The sequence below is a fragment of the Meriones unguiculatus genome, assembly GCF_030254825.1.
Source record: "Meriones unguiculatus strain TT.TT164.6M chromosome 13 unlocalized genomic scaffold, Bangor_MerUng_6.1 Chr13_unordered_Scaffold_40, whole genome shotgun sequence".
In the NCBI taxonomy this organism is placed as follows: Eukaryota; Metazoa; Chordata; class Mammalia; order Rodentia; family Muridae; genus Meriones; species Meriones unguiculatus.
In genome coordinates this window covers 5317008-5342963 of record NW_026843649.1, presented here as the reverse complement: position 1 = coordinate 5342963, position 25956 = coordinate 5317008, and the positions used below count along the sequence as shown (strand labels likewise).

The 25956-nt window shown below is 39.3% G+C and overlaps 1 pseudogene; it reads right to left on the bottom strand.

Moving 5' to 3' along the window:
• Positions 1–21199, bottom strand: part of LOC132651133 (single-stranded DNA-binding protein, mitochondrial-like) — a 30829-nt pseudogene extending 9630 nt beyond the window's left edge.
• Between the last annotated feature and the right edge of the window lie 4757 nt (positions 21200–25956).

Genomic DNA, 25956 nt, shown 5'->3' with positions numbered 1-25956 from the left:
TTTATCCGGATTAAAGTTTTCTGTTCCTCTAATCCTGGCAACTCTTTCCCATCTCCTCTTCTATTCTGTCTAAATTCACCCTCATATTAAACAAGGAGAGCTATAATGTATAATAAGAAAATAAAATAGCAAAAAGACAAAAACAAACACATCCAAGTAGGAAAAAAAAAGAAAAAGAGCCCAAGTTGGGAAATGATGTAGACTTGCTCAAACATGCAGGAATCTCACAAAATATTAAACTTGAAACAATGGTATACACACAGAGGACATGTAGCTTTAAAAATAGAAAAAAATCTTCAGCAAATTAAAATGAGAACTATGATAAAAACATTTTAAATGAATGCCAGAATTCCAGGACATGAGAATCCAAACTTGTCAGTGAGGGAAATTTTTGGGCATCTGCCTATTGGAATGTACTCTTAAAAATACAATTAAGAGTAGTCCCTTGGATAAAATGAGTGTCCCTTGGAGAAAACTACATTTTCATTTGCAAACATTTATCAATTAGAGATAGGGCTAGGGCAGAACTCTAAAGGCCTTGTGCATGGTGCCTCAGTCTCTCACAGTTTATCTATTCTTCAGTCCTCTTAATTTATACTGCTTTGTTCTTTGATATCCTCTTTCTTTTCTGGCTCTTACACTCTTCTGGCTGAATTACTGAAGAGCCTGAAGGGCATATTCTGAGGTCTTTCACTGACTGTCTATTTTCTCTATGGGTCTCTGAAATTGTCTCCATCAGATGCAGGATGATACTTTTTTGATGATGGCTGAACAAGATACTGGTCTATGAGTATAGCAGAATGGTGTCAATGGTCATTTATTACTTTTAGTAGAATGTACTATTTGTTTTTCCCCCACAACCATGGGCTGTGTAATTTCCTTTTCTTGATCAAAAAACCAGTGTTAGGTGTGGATTCCATCATGTGAAGTGGGCCTTAAGTCAAACTATAGATTGGTATTTACTCCTACAACTCTTGCACTAATATGTCTTACAGGTAGAGCATTGTTATAGTTCAAAAATTTGGTATCTGGGTTAGTGTTTATATTTCTCCTCTTGTAGTTGCAAAGTACATCACATATCAAAGTTGCTAGAATGTAAGTGTGAAGGTTCTATGTAAGCACAAGCTCTATTTATCTATGTTCCAGGTAAGTGTAAGTGTTGTCTCCAGCAAGAGGGCATTGTAGTCAATTTCTGAAGAGCATCCTATAGTCTTGGCAAAAGCCTGTATTGTTTTGGCATTACAATCACACTACTTTAACCAGTACCTCAGTTAAATATTACCAGTACTGGATGCTTTACTTAGTGTCAAGAAATTTCCATTTGGGACTTTCTTCTTGTGTGGTGATTTCATTTATATTGACTCTTTTTATAAATATGATTTAGAACGTTTCTATTGCATTAGGTTTCCAATGACCCTTAATTTTACCTGTCTTTTCTCATGTTACCTTTTCATTGCCCTCTTCCTTTCCCAATCCCCTTCAATTCTATCTTTTTAGCCCACTTTCCATTTGTTCCAAGTATTTTATTTCTCTTTCCTATGGAGAAATCTCTGCCTGCCCTAACCTCCAGTTCTTAATCTGTATGTATCCCTGTGGTATTATATTCAGTTGCTTGCATATTATACATCTTGCAACTAATACATATGTAAAGCAAATACATACCCTATTTCTCTTTTTGGGTCTAGGTTCTCTCACTCTCAGTTACCTGCAAATCTGCATTTACCTTCATGTTTCATGATTTGATTTTTTAAATGTCTGAGTAATATTTGATTATGTAAATGCACTAGTACTATAACAAAAAAAAATAGAAATACACACTGCAATGCAAGAAATACACATTGGAAAAACAGATAAAATCTTCATAAATGGTGCTGACCAAACTAGATGTCTATATGTAGAAACATAGAAATAGGTGCTTATTTTCACTCAACGTCACCTCCAAATGGATTAAAACCTCACCAAAGTTCATATACAGTTAAAGCCATGAAGTCAGCACAGCTATTTGACAAAGATCCAGCACAGCTGAGCTGCATGTTATAGTAGCCTTCATGCTATCTTCCAGGCTTTGTCTTGATCTCCACTTGCTACATGCTTAGAGGGCTTTCAGTACATGTATGACCTGGGGACATTGGAGCAATGAGAAAATTTTTAATGAATCATTTATGCCTTCACTCTGTGGTACTGCTTCTAAGCTTCCCCAGAAAAATTCTGAGCATACTGCCCCTCTCAGAAATATCAATTATCTGGCCCTACATGAATGTCTTCCTTGTGGAAGTTGTAACTCACATAAAAATGGCAGAGAACTCCTTATGAGACTTCAGCTCCAAGACAGTCTTGAAAAATCTACCCCTATGCTTCCTCAAGAAGAAAATAATCAGAACAACATACTCTTAAAAAGGCAAACAAAGTTTGTAGTGCTAGGAGAGTTGATATCATTGGAGAATAAATACCTCATACTGCTGTATCCTCAGGTGATTACTTTGCATATGAGATTAGGAGTTACATATGATATGCCCCCCATGACTATATGGAGCTGTAAATGAATGTCTGGAGATATCATCACCTTAAACTAGGATCTATAATGATGGACAAAGAATGTTTTGTAAAAATGATTTTAAAAGTGAGGTATTATGACCTCCTTTTCCTAGAAATATCAGCTTTCACAGTATCACTGTAGTGTTGTATGACCAAAATAATGAAAAAAATACTTAGATTTAGCACATAAATAAATTCTACAAAGATATGAGGTATAGACATTGATTTATGCCAGGAATTGAATAATAACTGTTGCTGCTTTGGCCTAAATTGTTTTTCTTGAGGTTGTCCATTAAAATTTGATAATATACTTCTCAGGACAAAGCAATATGTCCAAGGCTGCTTAAAGATTTTTTATTTATTGCCATTGAATCTGAGAATGCTTCCAACCTGAGAATGGGCTTTCAGGCTGTGGCAAATATGCCTCCAGATCCTCAAAACTGTCAGGTTATGGGACTGATGAAGAAAAATGATAGTAAAATATAAGGTTTATCAATGCTGACTAAATTTATGACCAAGAGACAGTTAAAACACACGTCTGGGGACAAAAAGGATATCATCTATGTTTTAGAACAATGTGAATCCATCTTTTATTATTGAAATCTGTCTAAATAAAGAGGTACTATGACTGCCAGTCAGTCAAGACTCTAAGTTTCTTTGGACAACCATTTCTGACTCATTTTTGCCCTGCCTTATCCTTCCCTTTTCTCTGGAAACTATCAACTGCTGGGGCTGGTCCCCAGTCTTTCATGACAATCTTTCTTTTCTTTCACAGTAGGGTGACTACTCACAACTGAAGATCTAGAGTTACATGCTTCAGAGTAGATAGGACATGTGATATCTGTTTTCTGGATTTTAGTTACCTAAATCAATATTGTCATTTATATTTCTATCTACTTATGTGCATACCATTTCACTTATCTATATCAGTTGAAGGATATTTAGGTGTTCCCATTTTGTACCTATTGTGAACAGAATAGCAATGAGCATGGTTGAGAAAATATTTTTGAAGGAGTATGTTGAGTCCATTGTGCATATGTCAAGGAAAGTTATAAGTGGTTCATATGGTAGATTTATTTTCATCATTTTGAGAATTCTGCACACTGATTTCCACTGTGGATATACAATTTTGCAAGCACCCTTTGCCAGAGGTCCAGGTTTTTGCCTGTCCAACAGAAGATGTCAACTGTCAGCCTAATTCCTGTTTCCTCCAGAAAAATAAAATACTAAGGGAAAAAATATAGTACCTGTATTATTTATCACAATTACGATTATGTAATTAAAATTTGAATACTTATATGTCCATGAATTAAAAAGTAACATGTATAACTTACTAAAATGTTTTTTCAGAAGTGGTTTCTATTCTGAAATAGAGTGTATCTATATAACATTGTTTAAATGAAGGGCTCATTTAGTTACGGTTAGAAATACATTTTATATAAACTTACTAAAAGTAGGGGTAAATAATTTCATTTGAAGACACTAAGGTATTTTATTATAGTCTGGTTATTGGACTTAATGATGGGTGAGTCATGGTGCTTGAGAAAGATCCCCAAAACTATAGCTGTGCTGACACATAAACACAAAGCCATGCAGGCCAGGACCAAACCCAGAGGATCCTCAAATGACAGGAAGGTCACTGCCATGGGCAGGCACTTGTTTCTCTCAAGGTTTGGGTACTCTTGAATTCAGCAAGGGATACACTCCTGCTGATCTGTGGCGAGAAAGTAAATCAACATCTCAACTCCTACAAGTCACTCCATGTTCAGTGCATGAAGAAAGATTTCCAATGATACTGTGTGCATCCTATCACATTCTCTTTTACTATAGTACCAAGAAGGACACTAAACATACATTATTTGTCATTTGAGGTAATGGTTGCCTAAGGTTTTTTTTTCCTAGCTAGATCTATGATTAAAGATGTATTTTTTTGTGTTTTTCTCAGTCAATTGTGTCTTATTTATGCTTTATTCTGTCACCCTTGTTTATCATTAATTTTTACAATTTATTCACTTTGTATCCCAATTTTAGCCGCCTCTCTCTTCTCCTCTAGGTCCCAGCATCCCTCCCTACTTCTCTCCTATCCTTCTCCTGTAGTCCTCTGATAGGGAAGGTCCTATCAGACCCTATCCTATCAGGTTCCTTTAAGACTCCCTGTATCCTATTCATCTGTAGGTTGACTAGGTGGTCCCACCAGGGAGAAGTGATCAAGAAGCAGGCAGCCAAGTTCAGAGACTGTCTCTTCTCCCCTTACTAGGAATCCCATATGGACACTGAGCTGTCTATGTGCTACATCTGAGCAGGGGGTCTAATTCCTCTCATGCTCTTTGGTTGATGCATGAGTCTATGCAGGGCCCCAGGACCCAGATTTTTTTTTGTTTGTCGGTCTCCTTGTGTGACTCCTGTCCCCTTTAGGTCCTTCTATCTCCCACTTCTTCAATAAGACATTTTGTGCTCTATACAAAATTTTGCTGTGGGTCTCTGTATCTGCTTCAATCACCTCTTGAGTGGAGTGACTTAGTGTTCATCTGTGAAAGGCTCCTACCCTGTTCTCTCTCTTCTATGCGTTCTGGCGTCTATCCTGTTTTCTTTTCTGAATGAGAATTAAGCATCTTCCCTATGTTTCTCTGTTTCTCCTTGTACTTTAGGTTTTTAAGGTCTGTAGATTTTAGTATGTCCAATCTATATTGTATGGGTAATAATCACTTGTAAATGAATATATACCATACATGTATTTCTGCTTCTGAGATACATCACTCAGGGTGATTTTTTTTAGTTCCATCCATTTGCCTGCAAATTTCATGATTTTCTTGTTTTTAATATCTGAGTAGTATTTCCTTGTGTAAATGTACCACAATTTCTGTATCCATTCCCCCATTGAGGGACATCTAGTTTGATTCCAGATTCTGGCTATTATGAATAAAGCTGTTATTGTCATAGTTGAGCAAATGCCCTTGTTGTATGGTTGAGCATCTTTCTGATATATGCCTAGGAGTTTTTTAGCTGAGTCTTGGGGTAGCAGTATTCCCAGTTTTCTGAAAAAGCACCAGACTGATTTCCGAAGCAGCTGTACAAGTTTAGATTTTCACCAGCAATGGAGGAGGGTTCTCCTTTCTGCACATCTTCTCCAGCATGAGTTGTCCCTTGAGTTTTTTCTCTTAGTCATTCTGTTGGGTGAGAAGTGGAGTCTCAGAGTCGTTTTGATTTTCACTTCTCAGATTTTTAAGGATGTTGAGCATTTTAAGTGTTTCTACACCATTCAATATTTCTCTGTTGAGAATTTCTGTTTAGCCTTGAATCATATTTTAAATTGGATTATTTGATTTGTTGGGTTATTTATATATTCTGGATATTAGCCTTCTGTCAGATGTAGAGTTGGTGAAGATCCTTTCCCAGTCTGTAAGCCATCCTTTTGTTCTGCTCACAGTGTCCTTTGCTTTAGGGAAGATTTTCAGTTTCATGAGATCCCATTTATTGATTGTTGATCTTTGAGCCTGTGCTGCTGGTGTTCTGTTCAAGAAGTTGTCTCCTGTGCAAATATGTTCAAGCCTCTTCCTCATTTTTTTTAATAACAGATTAAGAATGTTAGTTTTATGTTGAGGTATCTGATCCACAAGGAATTTACTTTTGTGCAGGGTGATAAGTATGGATCTATTTGTATGTGTGGACATCCAGTTAGACAAGCACCATTGGTTGAAGATGTTCTTTTTTCCATTGAATGGTTTTGGCTTCTTTGTCAAAATTCAGGCATTGTAGGTGTGTGGGTTTATTTCTGGGTCTTTGATTCAATTCCACAGATCCACCAGTATGTTTCTATGCCAGTACCACACCGTTTTTACTGTTTTTCTGTAGTACAGCTTGAGATCCAAGATGGAGATACCTCCAGAAGTTTTTTATTGTACTGAATTCTTTTAACTATTCTGGATTTTTTGTGTTTTTTATGTAATGTTGAGAATTGTTATTTCAAGGTCTGTAAAGAATTGTGTTGGTATTTTGATGGGAATTGCATTGAATCTCTACATTTCTTTTGGTAGAATGGCCATTTTGCTGTTTTTTCTTACTGGTCAATGAGTATGGGAGATCATTCCATCTTATGATATCTTCTTCAATTTCTTTCTTCAAAGACTTGAAGTTTTTTATACAGATTTTGCACTTGCTTGGTTAGTCACACCAGTGCACTTTATGCTATTTGTAGCTATTGCAAGGTTGTTTTTTTCCCTAATTTCTTTCTCAGCCCTCTTGTCTTTTCTATACAAGAGGGCTTCAGATATTTTTTAGCATCTTTGTATACAGCCACTTTGCTGAAGGTGTTTATCAGCTGTAGTACTTCTCTGGTAGAATTTTTAGGGTCACTCATGTATACTGTCATATCATTTGTGAACAGTGATACTTTGACTTTTTCCCTTCTGCTTTGTATCCCCTTGATTTCCTTTAGTTGTTTTACTGCTCTAGCTAGAACTTCCAGTACTATGTTGAAGAGAAAGGAGAGAGTGAGCAAAGTTGACTTGTCTCTGATTTCAGTGGGATTGATTTAAATTGCTTTCCATTTAGTTTGCTATAGGCTTGTTGTATATTATCTTTGCTGTGTTTAGGCATGTGCCTTTTGTCTCTGATATCTCCAAAACTTTAAATATTAATGGAACTTGGATTTTATTAAATGCCTTTCAGCATCTATTGAGATGATTTTGTGGTTTTTGTTTCTCAGTTTGTTTAAGTCGTGGATTACACTGATGGATTTCTGTATATTGTACCTCCCCTGCATGCCTAGAATGAAGCCTACTTGGTCAGGATAGGTGAGATATTTGATGTTTACTTGGATTCATTTTGCGAGTATTTTATTGAGTATTTTTGTTTCAATATTCATAAGAGAGATTGGTTTGAAATTATCTTTTTTAGTGTATCCCTGCCTTTTAGTTAGCCTTTGTGAGGTTTAGGTATCAAGGTGAATGTGGCCTCATAGAATGAGTTTGGTAATGTTCCTTATTTTTCTGTTTTGTGAAATAGTTTGAAGAGTATTGGTGTTACCTCTTCTTTGAAGGTCTAGTAAAATTCTGCGCTGAAACCATCAGGCTCTGGGCTTTGTTTGGCAGGGAGAATTTGATGATTGCTTCTATTTCATTAGGGCATATAGGTCTATTAATTTAGTTACCTGATCCAGATTCAACTTTGATAAGTCGAATCTAGCAAGAAAATATTCCATTTCATTTAGATTTTCAAATTTTGTGGCATATAGACTTTTAAGGTAAAACCTAATGATTTTTTAATTTCCTCAGTGTCTGTAATTATACCTCCTTTTATTTTCTGATTTTGCTGATTTGTATAGTGTCCCCCTGTGTTTTAGTTAGTTATGCTAAAGGTTTCTCTATCTTTGTCATTTTCTCCAAGAACAAGCTCTTGCTTTTGTTTATTTTTTGAATTGCTTTCTTTGTTTCTAATTTATTGATTTCTGCCCTAAGTTTGATTATTTCTAGCCATATACTCCTCTTGTGTATGTCTGCTTCCTTTTGACTAGGTCTTTCAAGTGTGCTGTTATGTTGATTTAAGATGCTTCAGATTTCTTTATGAAGTCACTTAGTTCTATGAACTTTCCTATTAGAATTACTTTCATTATGTCTCATTAGTTTGGGTGAGTTGTGCCTTCATTTTTGTTAAATTCTAGAAAGTCTAATTAGTTTATTTCTTCATAATCCAGCTGTGATTGATTAGAGTTCAGTTTCCATGCATATGCAGGCTATTTACTATTTTTGTTATTATTGAGGTCTAGTTTTAGACCATGTTGTTTTAATATGATACAAGATATTATATTGTTATAATATTCTTTTGTTGGAATGTATACAATTTACCCTTGTTCATTCAAAAGCTGGTTTCTCTGCTCCGTTGTCTGGTTTAAATCCAGATACTGCATTGTGATGCTTTTTATAAGCATCACCTGTCTCAAGTTTGCATAAACATGCCACCATTTGTTCTTTATATTGTCAATCAAAACAACCAGCCCCAATACTGAGTAATGGAGAGGATAAGGTGAGACATTCTGGTCCAGAGTGGGAGGAAGAGGAAGGAGACAGGAGAGGAGACTAGGAGAATCTGCAGGAGAGGGCTTGGCACCGCATGCAGAAATTAACTGGAACTAAAATATCACAAAAAGCAAGTATGATGGGTGAATCTGAATCATAGGAAACTCTGCAGACTTGGAGGTTTAGAATGGAGAAATTTTGGCTAGCATTGTGCTCTAGGTTAATTAAATAAATCCTAGTCTCTGTGTGGTGATTTGGTTATACAGCTGTTTAGGAATAACCACTGCTTAACTAAAAGATTTATCAATAGTAAATATTAATAATCTACAACAAATGGTATCCAACTAATCTAGTATCCACACACTTTCAATCCTACTTTAATATAATTTGGTGGGGGAGAGGAATAAGCTCTCAGCGATACAACCCAAACTTTAAACCTAAAAACTCCCAGATAAATTACTGGCTCTTTAAGAGAGACTCTTAAACATGCCTCAGAGCAAAAGACAGCCTACTTTGGGCAGAACTGAGACTGAACAAAACTGGCTGCCACTATATTCTAACAGGATGAGAGAAACATTAATACAGACTTCTTTGAGCTTGGCAGATAATCTCTTCTATGGTTTTAAGACAGAAATAAAGGAAAGTTTAGAAATTATGACTATGGTTACATTCATATTCCTCAATTTAACTTTAATAATTGATTTAGCCTTTTATGTCTTCTCAAAGGCAAAGGCATTAGAAAAGATACTGGAACAACACAAAGAACATGTAGAACAATGTGAAGAAAAAAATGAAGGTTGGAAACAGGACATAAAAGAAGAGACACAAAAACTTATAGAACATGATAAACAACAGGAAATGAGGGCAGAGGATTTAGAAAAGATACTGGAAAACACAAACAATTAGAACACTACAAAGAAAAATTAAAAGTTAGAAGGGAGGCATAAAACAAGAGATTGAAGAGATTATTGAACAAAACAAACAACAGAGAGATAGGTATGAAATATGGGTACAGACTTAAGAAAAAGAGTTTAGAATACTAAGTAAAGAACATACTCAGGCAGAGGCAAAAGATAATAATAAAGAAAGCCAAACAAAGGTGGTTAGAAACCAAACGTTAGCTTATCCAGTCGGTGTACAACAGAGACCAGCAAATGATGATCACCCACAGGATTACCATGAGACTGAATGGCACCCTGTGGAAGTGCCAGACCAAAGAAAATTTAAAGAAAGTGTCACCAATTTTGGAATGCATTCACCATTTGTAAAACAAATGCTGACTTTCTGGTCAATCAGTAGAGGAATCCCAAAGGACTGGGAGGATATGTCAAAGGCAATAAAAGAACCTGACCCATATTTACAATCACTATCATGATGAAGAGAAGAGGCTAGAGAGATAGCATACAAAAATAGAGCCAGGGCTGTTGGTGTTTCTAAGGAACAGTTGCTTGGTGATGGCCAATAGGCTGACACAGAGATACAAGCTGTATATAATGAAGAAACCTTAGCATTATGTCACCTAGCAGCCTTAAATACCTGGGACAAGGTTGAGGAATCAGGGAAAAGGATTGAGCCATTCTCTCAGGTCATACAAGCTCCACGTGAACCATTCATTAACGTTTTGCAAAGATTGACCTCAGCTGGTGGTACAAGCATATCAGATCAACTAGCTAGAAAAGCCTTTGAAAATGCAAAGATTTTGAATGCAAAGAGGTAATACGGCCATTCAAAGCAAGGTGTGCACAAAAAGACAAATGGGTTATAAATACAATTGACAACAGACCTCAATCACCCAATTTGGCCTTGATAAGAGAAGCTATCCCTAAAGACATTGGGAAATGTCTTAATTTTGATGGGCAAACGGAGTTACCAAAAAAAAAAAAAAAAACAAAATAATTCAAAAGGGAGTCTATACTTTTTAGAATATGCAGAAGATGTGGCAAGGGTTGACATCAGATTAGTGAATGTAGAACACAGAGAAATAGGGTAATCCTTTATCAAAAATGCCTGAGGGGACCTTTCTCAGGCCTCAATACAGGACAGGGATACTCTTCCACAAGAAAGTTAAATGCCACTGCCCTGGGAATAAACATTAAAAACTTCAACAGTGAGGCCAGGGTAAGTTTTATAGATAAATCAAACAAAACAAAACAAAACAAAACAAAAAAAAAAAACAGGAAGGGAAAAAACCAAATATACTGGCAAACCTCTATAAATGATCATAGGCCAAAGTTAAAGATAATTTTAAATAATATTGAAATTGAAGGAATGGTGGATACTGGGGCTGATGTCGCAATTATCACTCCTAAATTTTGACCCCCAAATTAGCCAATTCAAGAGGTCGATATCCAATTCCAAAGAGTTGGAACTTTATCTAAAGTGAAACAATAAGTCAGGTGGCTTAAATGTATAGGACCAGAAGGTCAAATAGGAAAATTAAGGCCATATGTGGCTGAGATAGCCATAAACTTATGGGAAAGAGATCTGTTACAACAATGGGAGACCCAGATTAACAACCCCCAGTTTCAGAGGCAAAACAGGTAATACTCCTGATAAAGAAGTTAAAATTATTTTAAAATGCCATCAAAAAAGATACAGGCTGCCCAGCCTGTCCATAAACCAGATACAAGCATTCTTTTCAACTTCATGTTGGGAAGCCACTGCTAATAAAACCCCCACCACCTTACCAAGGTGGTTGGTTGACCAACCTATTTGGATTGAACAATGGTCTATGAGTAAAGAAAAATTACTGGCATTAAAACAGCTAGTCCTGGAAGAACTGGAGGCTCAACATATAGAGGAGTCCAACAGCCCTTGTAATTCTCCGGTATTTGTCATAAAAAAGAAATCTGACAAATGGAGGATGTTAACAGATCTCAGAGCCATTAACAAAATTATTCCGGCAATGGGGTCATTACAATCCGGAATCCCATTGCCTTCCATCTTACCTAAACAATGGCTTATTATAGTGATTGATTTAAAGGATTGCTTTTTCACAATTTCTTTACATGAACATGATAGGGAAAGGTTTGCTTTCTCAGCACCCACTTTTAATAGAAGCTGTCCAATAAAGAGATATCACTCGAGGGTCTTACCACAGGGGATGTTGAACAGTCCTACTTTGTGCCAATATTTTGTACAACAGCTGTTAGAGATAATTCATAAGCAGTTTCCTCAATCCATAATTTACTATATGGATGATATCTTATTAGCTGATTCAGATAGAAAAACATTAGAAAATATTTTTGATGAAATAAATAGAACTTTGTCTTGTTGGGGTTTAGAGATTGCTCCCGAAAAAGTACAAAGAGGAGATTCTATTAATTACCTAGGGTACAAAATAGGTCTACAGAAAACTCCACCACAAAAAGTACAAATTAGAAGAACCCAATTAAAAACTCTCAATGATTTTCAAAACTTGCTGTGAGATATTAACTGGCTCTAGCCTACATTTGGTTTAGCTACTCAAGAGCTAAATAACTTATTTCAAAACTTACAGGATGATAAGGACTTTAAAAGTCCAAGAACATTATCAATTGAAGATGAAAGTGAATTGGCTCTGGTAGAAAGGAAATTACAAGATGCATATATTGACCATATTGATCCAAATAGGACCTGTATTTTGGTTATCTTGCTTTCCACTCATTCTCCCGCGGGAATTCTTATGCAGAAGGTCAACTGTGTCCTAAAATTGATATTTTTGGCACACAAACAAAATGAAAAATTTAAAACCTATATAGAAAAGTTCCTGAATTGATCCTAAAAGGAAAAATGAGACTTCATCAGTTGGCTGGAACAGATCCAGCTGAAATTCTGGTGCCCTGTACCAATGCTGAGATTGTATCGTTATGGGTAGAGATATTGGCAAAGAGCTTGTTGTGAGTTTTTGGGAGAAATCAGCAAAAGGTACCCAAAAATCAAGTCACTTCAGTTTATAAAAAGAAACAATTGGATTCTCCCTCGTATAATAAAAGGAACTCCAAATTTTGGAGCTCCCACATTTTATACGGATGCCAATAAATCAAAAAGGGCAGGTTGTAAGTCAGAAAATCTGAGTAAAGTGGTGGGGGGGTCCTTATGATTCAGTTCAAAAATCAGAATTATATGCAATTCTCTTGGTGTTATCAAATTTTCAAGAATCTCTTAATATAGTCACTGACTCTCAATATTCAGAAAGATTTGTTCTACATATAGAAACTTCTGATCTAATTCAGGATAATTTGGACTTAACTTCACTCTTTCTTCAGTTACAATGAGTAATCAGAAATAGAAATAATCCATTGTATATAACAGATCAGATTTGATATGGGTCCACCAGGCCCTCTAGCACAAGACAATGTTGAAATTGATCAACTATTGACAGGAAGAATATTAGAGGCCTCAGAATTTCATTTAAAAAAACACCATGTTAACAGCAAAGGCTTAAAAAGAGAGTTTTCTATCACTTGGCAACAAGCCAAAGAAATTGTGCAAAAATATCCCACTTGTTCTTTATATAACTAAACTCCACTACCTGTAGGAAGTAACCCTAATGTTAACCAAAGAAATGAAATTTGGCAAATCACGTGTTTTATTTTATAGAGTTTGGTAAACTGAAATATGTGCACTATACTATAGACACATATTCAGGGTTCCAATGAGCAAAAGCCATAAGTTCTGAGAAGGCTGATTCAGTTATTACACATTTATTAGAAGTGATGGAAGTTATGGTTATGCCTACACAGATTAAGACTGATAATGCTACAACATATGTCTCTAATAAAGTGAAAAGATTTTTTTTACATATTATAAGATAAAACATGTAACAGGTATAACTCACAATCCTGCTGGTCAAGCAGTCATTGAAAAATAGAATCATACTTTAAGGGACATGCTTAACAATCAGGGAGGGGTATTAAAACACCACAGAGATAGATTACATAATGCTTTATTGACCTTAAACTTCTTAAATGTTAATGAAAAACAAAAAACAGATGCACGACACTTGGTTATAGAAAAAAAACTGCTGAATTATTTCAGCCTATATATTTCAAAGATATCCCAATTTCAAAATGGACAGTAGGGAATGTGTTACACACTGGGGAAGAGGTTTTGCATATGTTCACACAGGAGAAGAGAAATTATGGGTTCCTTCAAAACTAATAAAATCAGATATCACAGAGGAAGATCACCTGAAGACCTTGGCCACACACAAGAAGAGAGAAATCAAGAAGACCAAACAGAACAGGTAATATAAATTGATAATCCCTTCACATGGGAACAACTCTACAACTGACTGAGACATAAAAAATGTCTCTAGCGGAATTTCAGCAGTGCATGGCCAACAATTCCTTGGCTATAATAGCCTCAATATTTATTATGCCATTCTTTTAATTGGCATTGATAAAATTGCTTTACAGTTTAATTTCATACTGAACATCTCTTACATTTATAATTTTAGAACTGTGTAATGCTTGTGAGAAATTATATGTTTGCAGAACAAAAGGAGTGAATACTGGAGATGCTGGACCAAACCTGACAGAATCCTCCTTCCAGCATGCTGAGACATTAACACATCTGTTTCAGAATCTTGCATGTTCCATAATTCTGCTTGTTTCTGCCTCAACTGCTTCAATTGGTGTTTCTCATCATGACCTGTTCCCAAGAGAGCTTTGAAGAAAGCTACAAATCTTAATTGGTCCAGCATTTTAGACTGTTCTAAACAGGACTTTTATTAACTCTTATTATTTTCTCAACATTCAAAGACTGGACCACAAATATTGCTTGCTTAATTAAACATGTTTTCATTTTTCTTTGGGTCCCCAGCAGTATTTCTGCATGTCCAAAATGTCAGCTAGAAGAAATCACTGATAATGATGTCCTATTTTTTTTTAAGGGGGAATGGGTAGGTTTTTGGTTGTTTTCTGTGGCTACAAGTGTTTATTGTTGTTGGGAGATATTTATAAATTAATAATGGTCTTACTCAGAGTGAAACTGTTATGTCCAGTACGGGAACCCCAAAAGACCAGGGATACACTCTGCTGTAAATACATGAGGTTTTTAAAATTGTATACATGTTTGGATATGGGACATAAACTTCCTGTGGACACAGGAGAGGAATGTAGCCCTGAGATCTAGGGAAGCATGGTTTTTATGGGGCAAAACTGCAAGCAGGAACTTACATGCTTTGGCATTACATGATTGGGGAAGGGGAATTGACTTTTGAAATGATTGGTCCACTTTAGGTACTGAGACTACAAACAGTTCTAGCCTGGTCTTACGGGCCAGTTTCCTAGCAACTGTATAATTAGTGGGCAGGAAAGAATGCAGTAAGGGTAATTTGTCCCCTCAGGGCATTAAGGCTCATTCTTCCCCAAGGTGGCTGGATGTGTTTCCAACTAACTAGCCTTTATTCATGCTTCTGCTTTAAACTTTAAAACAATACCCACTGATTTTAAGTCTTTGGTCTCTCAAATCCACTTAGAATTAATGTAATTGAGATTTTAAAACTGAAATAAAATGAAGTTTCAAATCTTTCTTCCACCTGCTATTTTTCCCATAAGCTCTACTGTGTGCCTTCCTTGTGAAAGGAACCTGAAAATGTGCCAGTAGGCCTGGTTCTGATATTTTTTTTATTTCAATATTATTATTATTATTATTATTATTATTATTATTATTATTATTTTGGGTTTTTGAGACAGGGTTTCTCTGTGTAACACTGGCTGTCTTGAACTTTCTCTGTAGAACAAGCTGGCCTTGAACTCACAGATACTCACCTGCCTCAGCCTCCCAAGTGCTGGGATTAAATGTGCGTGCCAACATGCTTGGCAGGACTTTTCTGTAGCCTGATTGAAGTCATACTATGTAACTTAGAACATGTCCAGTGTTGTGAGTGTAAAGAGCTGGCAGGGGGCACAAGCCCTTGTTTTTTGGAGACAGGGTTTCTCTGTGTAGCCTTGCATGTCCTGGACTCGCTTTGTAAACCTAGATGATCTGGAACTCATACCACTGCTTGCCCCACTGAGGGTCACAGGCATATGACATCACAGCTGGCTTTTGTTATAATCCTTAAAAATGATTTATAATCTCTGTCTACCTTCCCAAGACCAGGCCTGTTTTGACTGGGAGAGTCGGCACTCACTAAAATAAAGGGGGCCAGGGACCCAGGATTCTTTTTTCAGTGAGCAGGGACTGGTTGGGCCCTGGCTGAATAGAAGAATTTAAACTGGACACATTTAAACTGGGATTATGTGAATTTGTGGCTGGGGCTGTGTGTGCAATAAACTAGCTTTACTTACTAATGGAAGGGTGTGATTTTTCCCCCTCTCTTAGGAAGTGTAATTCTCATCTGATTGTTTGTTTTTATATGTATGAGTGTTTTGTCTGCATGGGTAGGTGTGCCTGTGTATCAGATGGAGGTGAAGGTGTGTGAAGAGGGCAGAAGAGGGAGCTAAAGTCCCTGGAACTGGACTTACAGATGGGGGTAGATACCAGGTGCAAAACAGAACTGGTCCTTGGCAATAACAAGTACTCTTAACCCCTGAATCATCGCTGTAGCCCCTGAACTATAAAAGGCATCCATCATCTCGTCCTCAGTGTTGTGGCATATTGGAAGAAATCCTCTCACAATATTGACCATAAGTCTAGAAGGAGGTCACTGAAATTTCTGGGATCCTGCGATGCTCTGCAGCCAGCATGACCTTGCCCCCGGTGCTATGGGGGTTAGTAAGGAAAGTGGAAACCACATTGCAGAACACCATCATTCTGGGTGTCAGAAGCCTGGCTTCTGTAAATATGTAAAGCTCTAGCCAGTAAAGTGATAGTAGACACTCCTCAGTGACAGGACAGCTGGGTATCCCAGGATACAGTAGAAAGCAAGAGTTGTGTGCTTGTTGAATATGACAATTGCCATGGCCCGAGAGCATAGATTTGTGTCACTCCAAATTCCATGTTCCAATGTGGAGGGAGTCCCATGAAATATTTATAATATCAGAACAGCCATAAATGCTCTTCAGTTAGACCTTAGAAAAGTGGGTTATGGCAAAGCATAGAAAACAGCTATGGGACTCCAATGCCATCAGGTGAAAATTTTAACATCAGGCCTGCCAGACGCTTGTGTTCTAGTTAGCACCACCCTACAGGTATTCATCAGTCCTAGGATACTAGGTCCAACAAAGAGGCTGGCAAGGAATGGCTAATAGGAGCTAAAGAGGGCCAAGACAAATTGTTATTAGGCTGTGGACATACTGTCTCCACCTCACTCCATTTCTGATTGGTCAGTCAGATCTGTCCACATGTTTCCTCTGTAGGAATTCTCATTCCTATGACGAGGTAGGTGGTCAGGTTCAGGGTTTGCAAATCTGTCAACGTGGGAGAGACATTCCCACCGAACTCCACAGACAACAAGTCAAATCCAAGAGCAAATGAGAAGGACAGACAGGCGACTGATACCAGAAACCACCTCAGTGTTCCAGAATTATAGAAAGATCCACACATACACATATAGCAGTATTCTTTCTCTGTCTGTCTGTCTCTACCTCTCTGTCTCCCTTTCTTTCTCTCTCTCTCTCAAACATATACACCCCAAATGAATCATGAACAGACTCTCAGAGTGTCTTGCTGGGTAATACAGATGACTGTGCTGTGGTGGCCAACAAAGAATAAATAGTAGAAGAAGCAGTAGCAGCAGATAATCAAGGGATCGCTTAGAATTCTGGGATTGCCCTTGACAATGGCCAGGAAAGGCTTAGTACTTCACAAATTGATTTAAACCACAGCAGTGATAGCAAAGAAGCACAGAGATGTACCAAAACCTAGACCAGAAAACCCTAAAGGGCAGGCCAGATCATTAGTTTGGGGAGGTGGATTTATGTCACAGGCACACACTTTCGTATTTCATAAAGAGGAAATTGTCAGGCTCCAATCTTCCAGAAATCAATAAAACGGTTGAGGTGTCTAATGTTATCAATAAAAATAGCAAAGAAAAAACACGAGGGAAACGTGGGTACAAAGATACAGATATTCACTCACACAGAAATACCATAAAAGTGTGAAATTAGAAGCCATATGCATACAAAAGAACTGAATATATATTGTAGCCTTGACAACCCACAAATATGCCCTTGAGTTTTTCTGTTACTGCTCATGAGGCTAACCAGTTAGTCTGGTTTGTGGCCCCTTGGAGAAAACTAACTTTAAAATTCATTATTATTATTATTTAAAGAGGTAGTGAGTGTTCTTTTTGGAGGGAGGGGAATTTTATTGATGATCCATGGTGCATTTCTTTTTTTTTCTTTGAAAATTTATTATTTGTAGAGTATTCTGTCTGCATACCAGAAAAAGGAGCCAGATCTCACTATAGATGGTTGTGAGCCACCACGTGGGTGCTGGAAATCAAACTCGGGATCTTTGGAAGAGAAACCTGCACTCTTAAGCTCTGTGACGTCTCTCCAGCCCCATCGTTTATTATTATTATTATTTATTTATTTTTTCTTATCAGTTACATTTTATAAACTCTGTATCCCAGCCGTGTCCCAATCCCTCATTCTCTCCCAATCCCTCCCTCCCTCCCTCCCTCATCTCCTCCCTGCCCCTTTCCAAGTCCACTGATGGACTTGGAAAGTCTCCTCCCCATTCATCTGATCCTGTTTTATCAGGTATCTTCAGGACTGGCTGCAAAGCCCTCCTCTGTGGCCTAACAGGACTGCTCCTCCCTTCGGGGGTGGAGAGGCCAAAGAGCCAGTCATTGAGTTCCTGTTAGAAATAGTCCTTGTTCCCCTCACTTTGGGAAAACAATTGGTTACTGAGCTACCACAGGCTACCTCTGAGCAGAGGTTCTAGGTTATATCCATACATGGTCCTTGGTTGAATGTCAGTCTCAGAAAAGACCCTGTGCCCAGATATATTTGGTCCTTGTGGAGCTCCTATCCTTTCCCAATCAGACTAACTCCCCTTCTTTCTTATGATTCCCTGTACTCTGCCAAAGGTTTGGTCTTGAGTCTTTGCTTTGAAAACACTGCTAGTTAGAGTCTTTCAGATGCGCTCAGTAGACTCCTGTCATACATTCAATGCACATCCCATCTGTCTTTCTAAACGAGGATTGAAAATTCACCTTCTTTCATTTCCCCTACTTAACTAAAATGTTCTCAACTCTGGGCCTTTGATATGTTCTTTATCATCTTGTGCTGTTAAATCCCTCTTGTTTTCTTTAGGTTTCATAGTAGATTTTATAGTGACGTACACATTTCTCTGCATGGTCTATGGGTTTGTTTATGGTGGAGTAGCCCACAAAACTGTAAGCTTATAGAGAAAGAATTGTGTTTGCATGAATTATTTTCTGTGTGTTCAGGACTTAGCACAGTATTTGGTACCTAATGCACAAACAGTAACTATCTGGGGAAGGACAAATAACCTTTTAAACAGTAAATGGCTTTAACAATTTCTTCATAATTTGATAGTAATACAGAATTCCCACACAGAGGATGGGAGTATGTAGCATTTTATTTGTTAATGCCAGCCATTGTGCTATCTGTAATAAACTTCTCATGGAGTCTTTTTATCTTGTTCTGTTACTGTTGTGACTAGTATAGCCTCCTCTATGCCTGTTGCCTTCTCTCTGTTCTCTTTCATTTCTCCCATAACAAGTTACTTCCTTTAATCTTTAATGAGGTTTAGCATCTGGCTTTATCATATGCAAGGACTATCTGTATCTACCTGTTTTGTACAGGAGCTCGGAATAAAGCTTGGAAGTAGAACATTTGCATCACATATATGAGGTAAAGAAGGAGGAGAAAGAAAAGGAACAGGAGAAGCAAAGCATTGCTTTTCTTTATGCAGATGCTCTGCCATAAATAGGGAGGTTAACAGTCTCTGCCTTCCAAGCAAGATAGAAATTACAGATACAGCAACAGTGCTACTTATTTGGTATTAGTTTTTAACCTGGTCCCTCTCCTGACATTCACTCTGTACCTGCTTTGTACATAGTTGGGTTCATGTGCATGTACATTTTCTGCAAAGAATCTATGTTTTCATTAAATTTTATGAGAGGTCAGATCCTCAAAAAATGTCCTGGGTTTTGCATTCTGCCATACTTATCCCTAGGAGACCATGTCTGTGAATCTGATTACCTCCTCTCTGTACATCATTTGATGTTACGACTTCAGGATGCATCTTGAACCTTGTTTTCAAGAGAATGTTGTAAACATGCCCTAAGCTTAACAGGCATTTTGTGCCTCATGAAAAATATTTCATCATAAAATGTTCTGTCTGAAGTGAGCATCTGAGATCATTGTAAAATGCACTCAGTTACCTTCATTTTAGTCATTAACATTATTAGAACTATTTATTGTTTTTCATTCCTTTTTTAAGAGACGTAAGCATGATGACCCTGGTGTAAGGGACTGTGTACACACTGTTAACTATGAAAATAAAACCACACATTCAGTACAAGCAAAACCTCCAAATATTGATAAGAATTAGGTTTAGATTTAGGGCCCCAAAATAATTCAGTTGAAATGTGAGGAAGACATTGAAACAGCAAGCTTTTAGAGTATATATATATATATATATATATATATATATATATGCACGTAACTATGATGAAAGGATGTACACATAAACACAACTTAAGAATTCTTCGGCATACACACAAAAGGTGGAACTTAATTAAGCAGGATTTGTTTTCCTTTCTGTTTTTTTGCCAGGAAATTTTTGAACATGTTCTTCCTCTCTCCTCCCCTCCCCTCCCCTTTAGCACTTTGGGGAGCACATTGACAGAGGTTCCCCACCCATGCAAACCACAGTCATATACATATGCTTTCTTAGATTTTCTAACAAAATTCTTCTAGTTGCCACTCTGGGACCTGGCCTAAAAAATAATTGGCTTTTCCAAGTACATTCGTTAGACTGGGAGGTCCAAGCTCCCCCACCTCTCCTGTCCTAGGGCAGGCAGAGGCAGCACTGGACCCTCTGCACTTCCTTTCCGGGAGGACTGGCCCATTATCACTCTTCCTCAGGATGCATGGCACAAGTGTATCCCGAGGAACTCTGCACACTGCGCCCCAGCCTCCCAACCCCGGCGGCAGGAGGGCACAGTCCCGGGTACCAGCAGCCAGCACAGAAGCTCTTGTCTGGATGCAGGCAGGCTCTCCCGACCCGCCCAACCCCCGGCTGCAACGCTGCGGTCTCTCCCCGCGACCGCCATCCTGCGGGTCCCTCACACACGCCCACAGCCAGCCAAGCTCGGCTGCACTGGGATGGCTGCTGATACCCGTGGACCCGCTGCTCCTCCACCTCGGGACCCAACCCTCTCTCCTTCCCGCCTCCCAGCCGCGATGCCAGGCCCAGCACCACCTAGCCCACTGGAGGGCTGCTGGGGTCGGAGGCGGAGCCCAGAGGCAGAGGCGGGGGAGGAGCCCGAGAACGGAGGCGGAGCCCGGGGCGGAGACGGGGGAGGAGCCCGGGAGCAGAGGCGGAGTCAAGGGTTGTAGGCGGAGCCCGATGGGGGAGGCGGAGCCTAGGTGGGCGGAAACGGAGCCGGGGCGGAGGCGGAGCCCAGGCGGCGCCCGCTCCACATTCTTACCTGGCTTCTCCTAGTCTCAGCTGACCAAGATGAAGTAGTCCACTAGAGGAACCACGACCCCCGCCACCACGCCCGGGAAGCGGATTCCCATCGCCGCCCTCACCGCCGCCGCCCACCAGGCCCAGGCGAGCTCAGCGAAAACCTTTCAGCGTCTGTATCTATAGCGACGGCGCTTCCATCACGCGTGACAATGGAGGCGCGCACTGCGCCTGCGCTGCACCTCGTGCCAGGCCCTCCTCCGCCCCACCCGAGAGGGCTCGAACTTCGGGTTCCTCCGAGGCCGCTCGGACCCGCGGCTTGGAGAGTGGGCGGCCGGGCGCAGCCTCGCCACGGAGGCTGAGCTCTTAGAGGCTGGGCCTCTGCCTCAACGTCCCCCTCCCCTATTCTTTATTTTCCTGGAGCGGGGTCTTTCCTTCCACCTTCTCTCCCTTTTGCAGGGGGAGAAGAAGGTGGAGGGGCGCTGGGTCCCTTGAAAAGTTTGCTCTTCTCTGCTGCCTGCTTGCCACTGGCAGCAGGGAGGAGATTCTCCCGCCCTCTGCTGGAAGCTTGGAATTTGCACCGCCGAGGCTTTTTGCTGCAAGTTTCCTGTTTATGTTGTGCAGATGGGGATTTTAGAAATATGCCACCAAGCTGGCGGGGGTAGGAAAAGACTTGCGCAATCTTCAGAGGCGCCAATGGTTTCTGGGCTGTGACCTGTTAGTGCAAGCTGAAATAAACCCATCTCTTCCTTAAGTTGCTTTTGGTAAGTGTTTTATCACAGCAACAAAATAAAATTATGACAAAGCCGTTTGGAAAAGTCAACCCTATAATTCATGACAGCAACTGACCTAATTTTGCCAAGCAAAAATTTCAGGTTCTTAGAGACAAGTTATTAGAACTTCCTCATTCTGAATTAAGGTTTCATTTACTTTTTTTTTTTTTGTGCTTGTTTTTTGTTTCCTTATGGCTAGAGCTGGAACATGGCCAGTACAGTGTTGTCCTGGCATGAACAAAGCTCTGGGTTCAGCCCACAGCAGGAAAAGCATGGAGTATGGGTTAGTTCATAGCTGTAATTCCAACATTTGGGAAGTAGAAGCAGGAAGGTTAGGAGTTCATGGCTTGCCACTATCTTTGTCTTTAAAAATCAAAACATAGCAGAGCATGGTGGTGTTATGGTTTTAATGCCTGAACTCAGAAGATAGAGGCAGGTGGAGCTCTGTGAATTCAAGGCCAGGCTGGTCTACAAAGCAATCTCCAGGCCAACCAGAATTACATTATGAGACCCTGTCTGGACTTTTTGGTTTGGATGGCGGATACATGTATAAAATGGATTTCATACTAAAAGTGTAAAATGTAATGAGAACATTCACAGCTTTTACTTTTAAAAAAAGATTTATGTATTTATTCGTATGTTCACAATGTTCTGCATGCATGTATCTCTGCATGCCAGAAGAGGGCACCAGATCTCATTATAGATGGTTGTAAGCCACCATATGGTTGCCTGGAATTGAATTTAGAGCCTCTGGAAGAGCAACCAGTGCTCTTAACCTCTGAGCCATCTCTTCAGCCCCCAGAGCTCCTACTTTTTGTTCAGTTTTTTTTTAATGATTCTTTATTAATTACACTTTATTTACTTTGTATCTCCCCTGTGGTTCCCTCCCTCCTCCTGTTTCAGTCCCTCCCCTCCTCCACCCTCTTCATGCATGCCCTTCCCCAAGTTCACTGATAGGGGAGGTCTTCTTTTCCTTCCTTCTGATCCTAGTCAATTATGTCTCATAAGGAGTGGCTGCATTGTCTTCTGTGGCCTGGCAATGCTGCTTCCCCCTCAGGGGGAGGTAATTAAAGAGCAGGCCAATCAGTTCATGTCAGAGACAGTCCCTGTTCTATTATAATGGAACCCACTTGGATACTGAACTGCCATGGGCTACATTTGTGCAGGGGTCTTAGGTTATCTCCATGCATGATCCTTGGTTGGAATATGAGTCTCTGGAAAGACACCTATGCTCAGATTTTTTTTTTGTTCTGTTGCTCTCCTTATGGAGTTCCTGTCCTCTCCAGATCTTACTGTTTCCCACTTCCTTCCTAAGATTCCCTGAACTCTGCCCAAAGGTTGCCCATAAGTCTCAGCATTTGCATTGATAGTCTTCAGGGCAGAGGCCTTTCTGAGGTCCTCTGTGTCAGGCTCCTGACTTGTTCCCTCTTTTCACCTTCTTCTGATTTCCATTCTCTTTGCCTTTCTGAATAGGGATTGAGCATTTTAGCCAGAGTACTCCCTATTGATTAGTTTCTTTAGGAGTAGAGATTTTAGTAGGTTAAACCAGCTTCTACTTTTAATGCCAGTCCTAACTGTGTATAAGTTCGTTAAGTTGTTTAGACTTTGGGTCTGATTAATTTGATATGTAATTCTTACAAATGAAAAGTTTATTTTGTTTCACATTCTCCATAAAGGTGATCCAAAAACCTTATTTTTAATTTATATTATTTTTAATGGAAGTAGAGTATGTACATGTGCATGCAGGTGCTTGAGGAGTCCACAAGAGGGCAGTAAACCCCTTGGAGCTGAGTTACAGGCAGTCATAGGCCTCCTGGTGTGGATGCTAGGAACTGAATGCAGGTTCTCTTCAAGAGCAACATAGTACATGAAATCATCTCTCCAGACCTAAATTAAAAAATCTTTAGGTCCAATCTCATCCACCCAGACCTTGTTCCATTTTTCTGGATAGAGGAAAGTCAGGGTCTGTGGAAGTCATAGTTTGAATTATACCAATGGAGAGTAGGAAAAGCTGAAACCTAGGATCCTAGCTACTCTGGATGTGCTGACTCTTTCGGTTATGGCAGGCTGTACTTAATCTGAAAGGAAATGTTACATATCACAAAAACACTGTGTGTACAAAGTGGCCAAACATGCAGCCAGTTGCTCTGGATCAGCTGAAGGTTTAACCGGACAAACAATAGAGCTGCTTTCAAAGTGAACTTCCATTTCCAGGACTTGAAGGAAACACTGGGACATAAGCTCTTAGGAGAAACCTGTGGTGAGCAGGGGCCTGTGCCAAGGAGTGTAAAGAATTAGGAAAGAGAGGACTCGGGAATCATCGCATAGATCTGTCCATCTCATAAGCTTTTGCCAGTGCATTCTCTGTGCCTCACCTTGTGCTAAGAGGCAGGCAGATGACAATCAGAAAGTCAGAGGCTCCTGCCTTCCCAAGCCTCATGATGTAGCAAAAGAGAAAGCAGTCAGTCTAGAACACAGTCATTGTCAACAGGCAGTGACAGAAAGCACTAGCTGTCTTTGGCAAAGACCAGTTGAGCAAATGCTTAACTCAGAAGCCTGTTATAGTTTCTGAAGAAAACAGATTACATCAGCACTTACTCAGAAGTCTCCCAAGCAGGCTAAAGAGTGCTGTGTTTAAAACGTGTGTGTGTGTGTGTGTGTGTGTTAATTCTGCTACAGCCTCATGTAATATGACAGCTGTAGTGAAGACAGACAAACATCTCCACAGATCACTGTTTTGCCAGGATATCCAACAGAGTCCTCAGAGAATGGCTTGGCATATATATTTGGTTATTCATGACACCGTTTCTCTGTGTAGCCTTGGCTGTCTTGGAACATTACTCTGTAGACCAGGCTGGCCTCAAACTCACAGAGATCTGCCTGCCTCTGTTTCCCAAGTGCTGGGACTAAGGTGTGTGCCACCACCACCCAGGAAGAATATAATTTTTAACTCTTCATATATCACTAAAAAGTATATGAAGTAATATAATATTTTAATCACAATATTTAGCCATTCTACAAAGTACAAATATTTAAACTGCTCTATGCTGAACATCCTAAAGACAGTCTGCCCTCCATGCCCATATATTTCATATCTTCAAAGTCAACTGAATACAGGTGGAAAATACTGAGGAGGAAAATCAAAAGCAGCCATGGTGGCTCATGTCTGTGGCCCATGTAATCCCAGCACTTTGGAGGCTAATGTGTGTGGGGGTGAGCAGGAGAGTTGAAGGCTGCCAGGTTTACACAGTGAGCATCAGTGAGAAGAGATTACATTTAGTAAGACCTGCTTTGCCAAGAAAAAGAAAATAGAAGGAAGGGGGTAAAGGAAGGGAGAGAGGGAAGTAAGGAGGGAGGAAGGGAGGGAGAAGAAGATTCACAGAGGAAATGAGGAAGGAAGAAGGACATTTTTTAACTTCATGTATTCTGAATATGTACAGATAATCTTTACTTGTTTCTATTTCCTAAGAAATACTCTAGTGACTACTTATGTAACAGTGACACCTAAAGATGATTTCAACTTTAAAGTCGGTAAAAGGTTTGTTTTACACAAATGCTAAATTCTTTAGTGTAAAAGACTGGAATATGTTTGAAGATGCCGTGTTGAAACCCAGTACATTTTCTTGCTAGCCTAAAAAATTAATAAGTAAATGTGACAGGGACATCCAAAGATTTAGATCTGTGTGAGAGAATCTTGAACTAAACAACTGTGCATATCAAGAAAAAACTGTATATTCAAAAGTTATTTTTAAGCTAAATAAATCAGAAAAAAAGCATTAATCACTTGTCTCCACTGTCTTCTTGTTCACTTTGCTCCATCTCTAATCTTTCTAACATTCCTAGAGGAGAATTTCCTACCATACACCCACAACCTTTTCTCCATCTCTTTCTCTCTCTCTCTCTCTCTCTCTCTCTCTCTCTCTCTCTCTCTCTTTCTCTCCATGGACATACCATCCTTTTTAAAATCATACTATATTGGGGATGGAGACACTGCTCAGCAGTTCAGAGCACTTATTGCTCTTGAAAAGGATCCAAGTTAATTCCAAAAGCCCATTTTGGAGGGCTATCACACCTCTGTAACTCCAGCTCCAGGGGCT